The sequence below is a fragment of the Entelurus aequoreus genome, linkage group LG16, assembly GCF_033978785.1.
Source record: "Entelurus aequoreus isolate RoL-2023_Sb linkage group LG16, RoL_Eaeq_v1.1, whole genome shotgun sequence".
In the NCBI taxonomy this organism is placed as follows: Eukaryota; Metazoa; Chordata; class Actinopteri; order Syngnathiformes; family Syngnathidae; genus Entelurus; species Entelurus aequoreus.
In genome coordinates, this window is record NC_084746.1 from 5,367,924 (window position 1) to 5,381,082 (window position 13,159).

At 36.0% G+C, this 13,159-nt stretch overlaps 1 protein-coding gene and 1 long non-coding RNA gene across 2 annotated transcripts in view; one reads left to right on the forward strand and one right to left on the reverse strand.

Annotated features, from left to right (window-relative positions):
* Window positions 1–13,159, reverse strand: part of LOC133631556 (neurturin-like) — a 57,975-nt gene that overhangs the window by 42,824 nt on the left and 1,992 nt on the right. The window lies entirely within an intron of this gene.
* LOC133631557 (uncharacterized) overlaps window positions 1,816–13,159 on the forward strand; it is a 50,907-nt gene continuing 39,563 nt past the window's right edge. Inside the window, exons 1-3 of the long non-coding RNA XR_009821487.1 lie at window positions 1,816–2,872; window positions 2,952–3,011; window positions 4,980–5,087. This is a non-coding gene — a long non-coding RNA (uncharacterized LOC133631557). The remainder of the gene's footprint in view (window positions 2,873–2,951; window positions 3,012–4,979; window positions 5,088–13,159) is intronic.

Here is a 13,159-nt window from a genome sequence, read left to right on the forward strand (position 1 = left end):
TGTATAATAGACTGTATTTATATTATTCACATGTGAATAATGCTGTATTATAGACTGTCTTTATATTATTCACATGTTAATAATGCTGTATAATAGACTGTATTTGTATTATTCACATGTAAAAAAATACCTAAGTGTTTATTGTCTATTGTGAGCGAACTGTGGTGCGGAATTTCCCCCAGGAATTCTATTCTATTCTATTCTAAAAACAACACACAGTTTCTCAATAGGGAGCTTTTTCCATTTCTGTTATTTGTGGTTGTTGCATTTCTTTGTCTTCTCTATCACTGCAGACATTCCTCGCTGAGAGGGAAGTTTGTGGCTGCACTCTATTGATTTGTTTGTACAAGAATGTTCTACGTATCAGGCATAAAAATGCCTTACTTGACTAAAATTATCACTGCAGTGGTATCTATATGTCCATATATATATGTATATACATACTTATATATATATTTATGTATATACACACACACACACACACACTTTGCACACTCTTGGCATTCTCTCGATGAGCTTCAAGCACACCTGTGAAGTGAAAACCATTTCAGGTGACCACCTCTTGAAGCTCATCGAGAGAATGCCAAAACTGTGCAAAGCAGTAATCGGAGCAAAGGGGGGCTATTTTGAAGAATATAAAACACGTTTGCAGTTATTTCACCTTTTCTGTGTTGAGTACATACAGTAACTCCACATGTGTTCATTCATAGTTTTGATGCCTTCAGTGACAATCTACAATGTAAATAGTCATGAAAATAAAGAAAACACATTGAATGAGAAGGTGTGTCCAAACTTATGCCTGTACTGTATATACAGTATACATACATACATACATATGTTAATATAATGGAAATATAATTAAGAATTAGTAGAGATGTCCGATAATATCGGCCTGCCGATATTATCGGCCGATAAATGCGTTAAAATGTCATATCGGAAATTATCAGTATCGTTTTTTTTTTATTATTGGTATCGTTTTTTCAAATTTTTTTGTATTTATTTAATTTTTGTATTTTTTTATTAAATCAACATAAAAAACACAAGATACACTTACAATTAGTGCACCAACCCAAAAAACCTCCCTCTCATTCACACTCATTCACACAAAAGGGTCGTTTCTTTCTGTTATTAATATTCTGGTTCCTACATTATATATCAATATATATCAATACAGTCTGCAAGGGATACAGTCCGTAAGCACACATGATTGTGCGTGCTGCTGGTCCACTAATAGTACTAACCTTTAACAGTTAATTTTACTAATTTTCATGAATTACTAGTTTCTATGTAACTGTTTTTATATTGTTTTACTTTCTTTTTTTATTCAAGAAAATGTTTTTAATTTATTTATCTTATTTATTTTTTTTTTTAAAAGGACCTTATCTTCACCATACCTGGTTGTCCAAATTAGGCATAATAATGTGTTAATTCCACGACTGTATATATTGGTTGATATCGGTATTGGTTGATATCGGTATCGGTAGTTAAAGAGTTGGACAATATTCGAACATTGGATATCGGCAAAAAGCCATTATCGGACATCCCTAATAATTAGTATAATTGGATATTAAAAGTATGTCTAACGCAGGTGTCAAATCCATACCTTTTGCAGTGACTCCTATTATCTTGCTTTCTATTTACTCTTTGCGCTCTTCCTAGTCACGTGACCACCACAGTCCAATCAGCTTTGGTTATATGCCGGTAGCAGGAAGTGACTGGTATGCTCTTGCCTCCTATTACTCTTTGAGTGCAGTGCGCGTTTCCTAGTCACTTGACCGCCACCATAGATATATATGTCTATGACCGCCACGGTCCAATGGGTGAGGACGGACCTACGTCACTTCCGCCTACAAATCCCCAACTGGGAATTCGTTGAAAACAAACCAGCTCACAGCGAACACAGCATTGACAGAAAAAGCATTTAACGAGCGTTGTGGCTTGGAAGTCGGCGTTAAATCCTTCATTTACGCATTTTTACTTCTTCGCATATCGTGTGAAAAAACGAAAATGTATTATTTGCGTCAGACTCGTCTCAGTGAACTTTAAAGCTTCTCAGGCTTAGCTTAGCTTGCTAGTTAGCTTAGCCTGCGCGCTACTAAGAAAGAGACGCGGAAGTTATCAACAACAAGATCAAGTGTTAGTGTATAAAATATTGAGAGATTTGAGGGCTACATGTATTGTTTAAGTACAACAAAGGAGAGTTTAAACAGAGAAGGGGGAGGTGGCAAAATAACCTAATAAGGAAAGTAATACCAAGATTACGGGTAAATAATACTGGAATGTCCGGCAAAAAACCCCAAAAGAAAGCAGACTGGCCCCTAGTAGCCTGGTCCTTGTAAGTTGTAGCCTTATGAAGGTGCAGTACAGCAGGCGAATAATGTACAAAATATATGCCTTTGTATTGAAAAGTCTTGCAGACAGCATTTTGTGACTGTCCTGAAAAGTTGATTAAATGGCAACATGAAAATTATAGGGTTTATTGGTTTTTAAAAACCCAACTGTTAAGTGCAAATTTAAACGAAACTGGTTTTGCCATTTGTCTCGTCTCTGTGGGCTTTTATCACGCTTTGGCAGAACAAAATACAACCTTTGTTTTCCCTGTTTCCAGTTGTGGTTAGCACAACCAAAAACAACACAGTTTTTCGGCATTTTGGAGGCAGAATGACGGGTTTAACCAGCGTAGGTCGACAGGTTAAAGAGTAATGGCAACGGTTTGTTTTCAACGCCAGTCTGGTTGCTATGGCTCGAAGAACCCGTATGTAGCTCAGTTGCCCGGATGTCGGCCCTCACCCATTAGCTGTGCTTTTAAGCCGGTAGCAGGAAGTGGCCTGTAGACAGAACTTGAGGGAAACAGACTGTATTTCTGCTCGAGGTAGGTTTTTATTGTCGTTTTCGCCTGAAATATTGTGCTGACTGAGTCTAAACTAAAATGCCTATTTGTAACTTTATAGAGCTGACTACCAGCGCCGGAGTTTTTTCTCATTAAGTTGTGTGTGACTGTAGAAGAGTTGGTGAGTCCATATTTATGAACATAGCACCTTTAGCATTTATCTTTTTCCGATTGTTTTCATTGCAACAGTCTTTGTAGCACATTCTCAATCGTCCATATACAAGGTTTATGATTTAAACCTTTGATAACTATTTGTGTATTGAATGTACTTTTAAATGTGTTTTGATAACAAGCACGTTTAGTGCACTGACTGCTTTGTATAGGTCATATTTATGCTGCTAATACAAACCCTGTTTCCATATGAGTTGGGAAATTGTGTTAGATGTAAATATAAACGGAATACAATGATTTGCAAATCATTTTCAACCCATATTCAGTTGAATATGCTACAAAGGCAAGATATTTGATGTTCAAACTGATAAACATTTGTTCTTTTGCAAATAATCATTAACTTTAGAATTTGATGCCAGCAACACGTGACAAAGAAGTTGGGAAAGGTGGCAATCAATACTGATAAAGTTGAGGAATGCTCATCAAACACTTATTTGGAACATCCCACAGGTGAACAGGCAAATTGGGAACAGGTGGGTGCCATGATTGGGTATAAAAGTAGATTCCATGAAATGCTCAGTCATTCACAAACAAGGATGGGGTGAGAGTCACCACTTTGTCAACAAATGCGTGAGCAAATTGTTGAACAGTTTAAGAAAAACCTTTCTCAACCAGCTATTGCAAGGAATTTAGGGATTTCACTATCTACGCTCCGTAATATCATCAAAGGGTTCAGAGAATCTGGAGAAATCACTGCACGTAAGCAGCTAAGCCCGTGACCTTCGACCCCTCAGGCTGTACGGCATCAGCAAGCGACATCAGTGTGTAAAGGATATCACCACATGGGCTCAGGAACACTTCAGAAACCCACTGTCAGTAACTACAGTTGGTCGCTACATCTGTAAGTGCAAGTTAAAACTCTCCTATGCAAGGCGAAAACCGTTTATCAACAACACCCAGAAACGCTGTTGGCTTCGCTGGGCCTGAGCTCATCTAAGATGGACTGATACAAAGTGGAAAAGTGTTCTGTGGTCTGACGAGTCCACATTTCAAATTGTTTTTGGAAACTGTGGACGTCGTGTCCTCCGGACCAAAGAGGAAAAGAAGCATCCGGATTGTTATAGGCGCAAAGTGTAAAAGCCAGCATCTGTGATGGTATGGGGGTGTATTAGTGCCCAAGACATGGGTAACTTACACATCTGTGAAGGCACCATTAATGCTGAAAGGTACATACAGCTTTTGGAGCAACATATGTTGCCATCCAAGCAACGTTACCATGGACGACCCTGCTTATTTCAGCAAGACAATGCCAAGCCACGTGTTACATCAACGTGGCTTCATAGTAAAAGAGTGCGGGTACTAGACTGGCCTGCCTGTAGTCCAGACCTGTCTCCCATTGAAAATGTGTGGCGCACTATGAAGCCTAAAATAGCACAAGGGAGACCCCCGGACTGTTGAACAACTTAAGCTGTACATCAAGCAAGAATGGGAAAGAATTCCACCTGAAAAGCTTCAAAAATGTGTCTCCTCAGTTCCCAAACGTTTACTGAGTGTTGTTAAAAGGAAAGGCCATGTAACACAGTGATGAACATGCCCTTTCCCAACTACTTTGGCACGTGTTGCAGCCATGAAATTCTAAGTTAATTATTATTTGCAAAAAATAAATAAAGTTTATGAGTCTGAACATCAAATATGTTGTCTTTGTAGTGCATTCAACTGAATATGGGTTGAAAATGATTTGCAAATCATTGTATTCCGTTTATATTTACATTTAACACAATTTCCCAACTCATATGGAAACGGGGTTTTTAGTTATTTTAGCATTGTATTGCATATTATGATTCTGACATGTTTATTGATTTATATTGAGGAAAGAACTAGAACATATTCTGGATACTTTATAGTACAATTAGTGTTATTTAAAGAAGATATTTTGTGTACACATGGATTTATAAGAATGGTCCTGGCTCTTACACAGGCCAGGATTCTCTTTTTGATGGCGACCTAAGGAAAAGAAGCATCTAGTCCAAGGATCGTTCTTGGAAGATTCCAGCCAGGAACCCCACCACCTGTTCTGTCTGGGCGGGTAGGAGGCTCTCGAGCCGACCCTTTTACATTTTTTCAATCTTAACCTGCAGCACATGGACTGTGCTGCCATCCTTTTTTTTTCAAAAACTTTATTAAGTCTGAACTGAGATTTTTTACAAGATCCAAAGACACTAATTAATGGAATTAGAATTGTATATATGTATATAGCAGGCATGTGATTTTTCCGTCTAAAGTCGGAATTCCGTCTCTTTTAATCTCGGGGGGGAAAAAAATTATCTCCCGTTTTTCTGGGTTTTTTTCCGACCCTAAATCAAGATTCGAGACGTAGTTTATATTACGCCGTAGTTGATTGGTCGATATGTTCCTTGTGACCAATCAGGACATCTGTTATGAATGATGACGTTAATAACGTCATCATACCGCCATTTTCCATATGTAAACGATGTCGGTTCTCGAGAGAAAGGACGCTTTACGAGTAAAAGAAATTGATAAACATGTCAAAAATAAGTTTCGATGTGACTGGATGGAAAGGGAAATCACTGATACCGTTGGGAAGAAGGAAGTTACGACTTTGTTCGGTGATTTTATTCGGAAAATCGATCGTCCCGGAAAGGATTTGTGCACGTGGTGTCATGATAATATTGACTATGGATCACGAGGTTTCAAGGCTTTGGAAGTACATGCGAAACGCCAAAAACATATGAAACAACTTGAAGCAAGGAAAACAAACTTTTCACTAGCTGGTACTTTTGGATGTCAACCGAAAGTGACGTGGAGAGGAAAGATCCACCCAAACAACCCACTTCAGTTGCAGACAGGGTTGTTAATAATGAGGTAAGCTAAAAAATATTTGCTTGCGAAATACGCATGTTTGTTTTAAATATTAACCAATTATTGCTTTGCGAAATATAAATGGGTTTTTCTAAAAATAAAAAGCCACGTGAAAATATATTATGAAATTACAGAAATTCAAAGAGTCGCATTATTGATTCCAGTTAACAATTTATTTGAAATAAATTTGCATATAATACTATTTTGTAATATTAAGTTCTTATGTAGTCTCTTGAAACTATTGTCAGTGGTGTAACAATCTTGGAGGTAAATATTTTCACACTTGTTTCATGCAATGTGTCAGTGTCCTCACATTATTATTATTTCCTATTTTCAAATATGAGTAAACAATACTAAACATGTTTAATTATTTTCATAAATGTATATCCTATTTTGGCGAAAAGAATGAAATGTTTACATTTGGTATTTTGTTATATTTATCCAAAAATCCAAAAAAGAAGCTACAAAAGCAGAGACCAAAAGGAAAATGCAAGCTGCTCAGAAATTTGCAAGGAAGGCTCATGTTAGGGCTCTCCGAGAAAGCTAATGTGTGAAGTGAACTGAAGTAATGTGGTAATACTGTAAATAAACTGTAGATAATAACACTGACACCTGTGGATGTGAAATGAACACAAGATGTAAATATTAGTGACTAAATACTGTTGGGACTGAACCATATACAGTGATTCATTAGGATAATTGGGTTATGTATGTTCTATTAATGATGTTTTCATGTCTTTAAACACTAAAATATTTTCTTCAAATGGTGCTGTCTTTGTTAATTTTAGCATGTTAAATTGGTGAAAAACCAGGAGCTTCGGGGGGCCTTCGTCCCCCAGACCCCCGGAAATTTTTTCAGTCTTTTTCATTGTGGTCAAATCACATGCCTGATATAGTAACTGTGTTGTTTTCCAAATTGTTGAATGGCCATTCAACTCATTGTTGTGTATATATCTGCTGTCCATCACAAATTATTTAATACACAGTGTCAACCAAACTGCAATTTAAGCTCTGCCTTCTCTCTCAGAGTCGAAACCCTAGTCTCTGTTCCTAGCCCATAACACCCCATATATATATATATATATATATGTATATATATATATATATTGCATTGATTTGTAGGACGTATAGGTTACATATGTGAAAGTTCAACATCTACCTTGTTTACTTTTGTGATGACCTCCTTAAAGTTTTCTAATCCATCCGAAATATCAAGCATCTAAAATGCGCCAAACATGAACAAGTGTGGAGAGAGTGTTTTGCATTTTTTCCCCATCATGCATTGCAGGGAATTTAAATGAGTGCAATTTTAAACGTGTTGTGATTGGGCGTTTTTTTTTGTAAAACCCACAGGCAGTGAGCAGGTTGTGTTGTGTGACCATGTGTGTTGACTTTTTGTGTTGGTTTGTTTGCGCCATGAGTGTAAACGGTTGTTTAGATTGCGTCATAAATGATTCCCGGGCGCGGCCACTGCTGCTGCTCACTGCTCCCCACTGATCAAGGGTGATTGGTCAAATGCAGAGAATAATTTCGCCACCCCTAGTGTGTGTGTGACAATCATGGGTATTTTCCCTTGTGGATCATTAAAGTTTGTCTAAGTTTAACTTGAACTTTAATATATAAAATGCAGTGCTGTGTACATTAAAAATTGGATGATGGCAGAAGTTAGGCAACTTTACTGTCAGATATAAAAAAATTATTTGGAGACAGACATCTCGCGAGCTGTAGTTTGGACACACCTGGTCTAAAGGCTCTCAGGATGCATTTAGAGGATCATACACAGTTTTTTTCTGCTCAAACTATCAACATTTTCAATTTGTAATCAATTATTCCTACTTCATGGTCAGGCCCGGAACCAATTAACCATCCCGGGACACAGGGTTTCGATTATCCTTAAAGCCAAACAGGACATTAAGGTCCTTAAGGGCATTAACATATTTTGGATGCTTTGCTCAAATCTCTTAATAAACTTCGGTTTTAAACAAAAACATCAATCATGCAATGTTTTTTTTGGGGGGGGGTTTGAAAGCCTTTAGATCAGATCATGTCAGAGGTTTAAATTGGTAAAATTCCTGCTATGCAAATCTATGCTATTGACAACTGTGACATCATTTGATCAAAAAGCCTTCAAATGGTTAGTAAAAAAATTAAAACATTACATATACACTACCGTTCAAAAGTTTGGGGTCACCCAAAGAATTTTGTGGAATAGCCTTCATTTCTAAGAACAAGAATAGACTGTCGAGTTTCAGATGAAAGTTCTCTTTTTCTGGCCGTTTTGAGCGTTTAATTGACCCCACAAATGTGATGCTCCAGAAACTCAATCTGCTCAAAGGAAGGTCAGTTTTGTAGCTTCTGTAACGAGCTAAACGGTTTTCAGATGTGTGAACATGATTGCACAAGGGTTTTCTAATCATCAATTAGCCTTCTGAGCCAATGAGCAAACACATTGTACCATTAGAACACTGGAGTGATAGTTGCTGGAAATGGGCCTCTATACACCTATGTAGATATTGCACCAAAAACCAGACATTTGCAGCTAGAATAGTCATGTACCACATTAGCAATGTATAGAGTGTATTTCTTTAAAGTTAAGACTAGTTTAAAGTTATCTTCATTAAAAAGTACAGTGCTTTTCCTTCAAAAATAAGGACATTTCAATGTGACCCCAAACTTTTGAACGGTAGTGTATATATTTTGGTTTAGAACTGAAGTTGATTGGGATGTTTTTTTTAAACATTTGTTTCTTGAATTTTTGACACACACAGTCCAGAAACACAAGTAAACAAATGACAAGTAACCCACTCAAATTGTATATACAATTAAAAAAAACAAAAAAAACATGTATCAGTCAAATAAGTACAGGCAACTATTGACATGAAGCCACAGACAACTGTACTCTTGAATTACCCCAACACGGTGCTGCAATACACAAAAGCAGACAAAAGGCTCATCAATGATCTACCTTTCAATTACAGTTCAATCCGAGTTAAATTTGAACACCCCTATATTTCCTGACACTTCACAGAACAAGTGCTCAATGTCAGCCTAATTTTCTCCAATTTAAGGATTTTAAGAATATCTCTAATCAAGCGAGTGTGTCAAGGACTTCCGATTTAGCACAATGAGTCTTCTCGCCAACAAAGTAGTGAATGCTACCAAGTTCTTTTTGGATTTGCTCGGAGAAGATGATAGAGGGGCCACCTCAAATAGTCCGCTCAGAGGATTCGGTTCGATCTGTTCGCCAATTACCAAAGACAAAGTAATAAGAATTTAGTTGGGCTTCCATAATGTTTTTACGGCCTTTTGAAAAACGAAGGACTTTTATGTCCTGTTGTACGTGGGTGGGGTATTGTGGAATATTTGGCATAGTATCGTTCCTGCGCCTGCAAAAGAATCTTTGACATTGGAATTTGAAAATGTAACATGAAAAAAAATGTACTTTTAAGGACAAAAAAGTCAACCTTTGTTTACTGTCGTGGTGTCTTCAAGGCAGCATGGGGGCCATTTGTGGCTCGCAGTGGTAAGTTTGACCAAGCCTTACAATAAAACCTGAATTTTATCCATCAGGTTCATTGGATGGACTGTTCAGATTGTCTTAGAAGATGTTTGGCCTCTTGTTCGTTTGTAGACAGGATAGAGCCTGAAACATACATACATACATACATACACTACCGCTCAAAAGTTTGGGGTCACATTGAAATTTCCTTATTTTTGAAGGAAAAGCACTGTACATTTCAATGAAGATAACTTTAAACTAGTCTTAACTTTAAAGAAATACACTCTATACATTGCTAATGTGGTAAATGACTATTCTAGCTGCAAATGTCTGGTTTTTGGTGAAATATCTACATAGGTGTATAGAGGCCCATTTCCAGCAACTATCACTCCAGTGTTCTAATGGTACAATGTGTTTGCTCATTGGCTCAGAAGGCTAATTGATGATTAGAAAACCCTTGTGCAATCATGTTCACACATCTGAAAACAGTTTAGCTCGTTACAGAAGCTACAAAACTGACCTTCCTTTGAGTAGATTGAGTTTCTGGAGCATCACATTTGTGGGGTCAATTAAACGCTCAAAATGGCCAGAAAAAGAGAACTTTCATCTGAAACTCGACAGTCTATTCTTGTTCTTGTTCTTAGAAATGAAGGCTATTCCACAAAATTGTCTGGGTGACCCCAAACTTTTGAACGGTAGTATACATACATACATACACACAAACACATACACATACACATACACATACACATACATACATACATACATACATACATACATACACTATCGTTCAAAAGTTTGGGGTCACCCAAAGAATTTTGTGGAATAGCATTCATTTCTAAGAACAAGAATAGACTGTCGAGTTTCAGAGGAAAGTTCTCTTTTTCCGGCCATTTTGAGCGTTTAATTGACCCCACAAATGTGATGCTCCAGAAACTCAATCTGCTCAAAGGAAGGTCAGTTTTGTAGCTTCTGTAAGGAGCTAAACTGTTTTCAGATGTGTGAACATGATTGCACAAGGGTTTTCTAATCATCAATTAGCCTTCTGAGCCAATGAGCAAACACATTGTACCATTAGAACACTGGAGTGATAGTTGCTGGAAATGGGCCTCTATACACCTATGTAGATATTGCACCAAAAACCAGACATTTGCAGCTAGAATAGTCATTTACCACATTAGCAATGTATAGAGTGTATTTCTTTAAATTTAAGACTAGTTTAAAGTTATCTTCATTGAAAAGTACAGTGCTTTTCCTTCAAAAATAAGGACATTTCAATTTGACCCCAATATTATCGGCCGATATATGCGTTAAAATGTAATATCGGAAATTATCGGTATCGTTTTTTTTTATTATCGGTATCGTTTTTTTTGTTTTTTTTTAATTAAATCAACGTAAAAAACACAAGATACACTTACAATTAGTGCACCAACCCAAAAAACTTCCCTCCCCCATTTACACTCATTCACACAAAAGGGTTGTTTCTTTCTGTTATTAATATTCTGGTTCCTACATTATATATCAATATATATCAATACAGTCTGCAAGGGATACAGTCCGTAAGCACACATGATTGTGCGTGCTGCTGGTCCACTAATAGTACTAACCTTTAACAGTTAATTTTACTAATTTTCATTCATTACTAGTTTCTATGTAACTGTTTTTATATTGTTGTACTTTCTTTTTTATTCAAGAAAATGTTTTTAATTTATTTATCTTATTTTACTAATTTTTTTTAAAAGTACCTTATCTTCACCATACCTGGTTGTCCAAATTAGGCATAATAATGTGTTAATTCCGCGACTGCATATATCGGTTGATATCGGTATCGGTTGATATCGGTATTGGTAATTAAAGAGTTGGACAATATCGGAATATCGGATATCGGCAAAAAGCCATTATTGGACATCCCTAATATACATACATACATACATACATACATACATACATACATACATCTATATATACAGACATACATACATACAAACACACAAACATACATACATACACACCTACATACACACACACACATACATACATACATACATACACACGCACATGAATACATGCATGCATACATACATACATACATACATACATACATACATGCATACATAAACACATATATACAGACATACATACATACAAACACACAAACATACATACATACACACCTACATACATACACACACACACATACATACATACATACACACGCACATGAATACATGCATGCATACATACATACATACACACATACATACATGCATACATAAACACATAAATACATACATACATACATACATACATACATACATACATACAAATAACTTTGATGTGGCTGTGTAAGCACTTGAGCAAAGCCGCCAAAGAGCTGAGGCTGTGCAAACATTGGAAGTTACATTTCTCCAAGCATGTCTGATGACTGCTGCTTCTCCTGTGCTGCACACAAGAGGTGGCCGCCCCTGCTCATATCCCCTCCTCTTCTCCTTTTTTTTTTTTTTTTTAGCACTTTAAAAGCGACTGCCTCTCAAAAAGTTGGACGTGTCGCCACTGCAACATCCGCCTGGCATGCTGCACAGCGCTTTACAAACGTGTGCAAGCACAGGCAAGCGCAAGCATCGAAAATATGATGACATTTTGTCAGTGTTGGTTGGTTTTAAACAAACTTTGCAGCGTGTGAGGAGAGGCCAGTGATCACAGGTCACAGCAATGATTCCAACTCTTCAGGTGTTATTGGCTGGGTCACATTTTGGCGGGTTTTTAAAACTCCTCAAATTGGCCTACAGTGCAATTTACTGCGAGGGTCCAATTAGTCAGGATGAGCAACAGCATCCATTAAAAATATTTTTTCAAATAATTAAACTTTATTATTCTTTTTGTTTATTGTTCATTTTTGATTCAGGTCTTTTTTGTGGAGTGAGCTGACTCCTTTTATTCTATTTAACTGTATCATATATTTTACATACGTGTATATTATTGACCTTTTTCTTACATATATTAAGTGTATTATAGTGATAATCCTGAATACATATAGAGTAAAAAAAAAAAGAAGCAGACACTGGAAATTAACATCTTTATTTTTGTTATTTATCTATTTGAAATATTTATATATTTATGCAACTTTTTTAATTGTATTTCCCAAAGTAAATTCCATACTTGTAATTTTATTTCAATATATTTATATTTATTGTGCATGTACTTATTTCATTGATGCCACTAGAGTAAAAGATACATATTTTCCTCAGTTGGTTAAATGGCTACATGTACAGGAAGTAAGTCTTGCCTTACCAAAAATGATTCTGCGATGAAGAGCAGAGTAAACTTTCTTAATAGAAATATTTGTATTTTATACTTATTTGATCACAAATTTTAAATATTTATTATATATATTTTTTTACCTTTATTATTATTTATTATATTTTATTATATAAGTTCTTGAAAACATTTAGCACTAAAAAAACACTGGATTTTTAATTTTTTTTATCATTATTATTATTTTACAATTAATTGTGTGTCACAAAAACAACTCCAGAATTATATATATTTTAAAATTTTTACCTACAATATTTACTATTTATGTACTTATTTTGGCATTTATTTCATTTATTCGACAGTATTAGAAGATACATATTTTCTTCACTTATTCTCATTTGGTTAAAAGGCTGCAGGTGCACTTGCATTACCAAAAATGGTTCTACAATGACGAGCTAAGGAAAATGTCTTAATTTGATATATATTTTATTTAATATTTATTCCTATCCTATATTTCACAAATG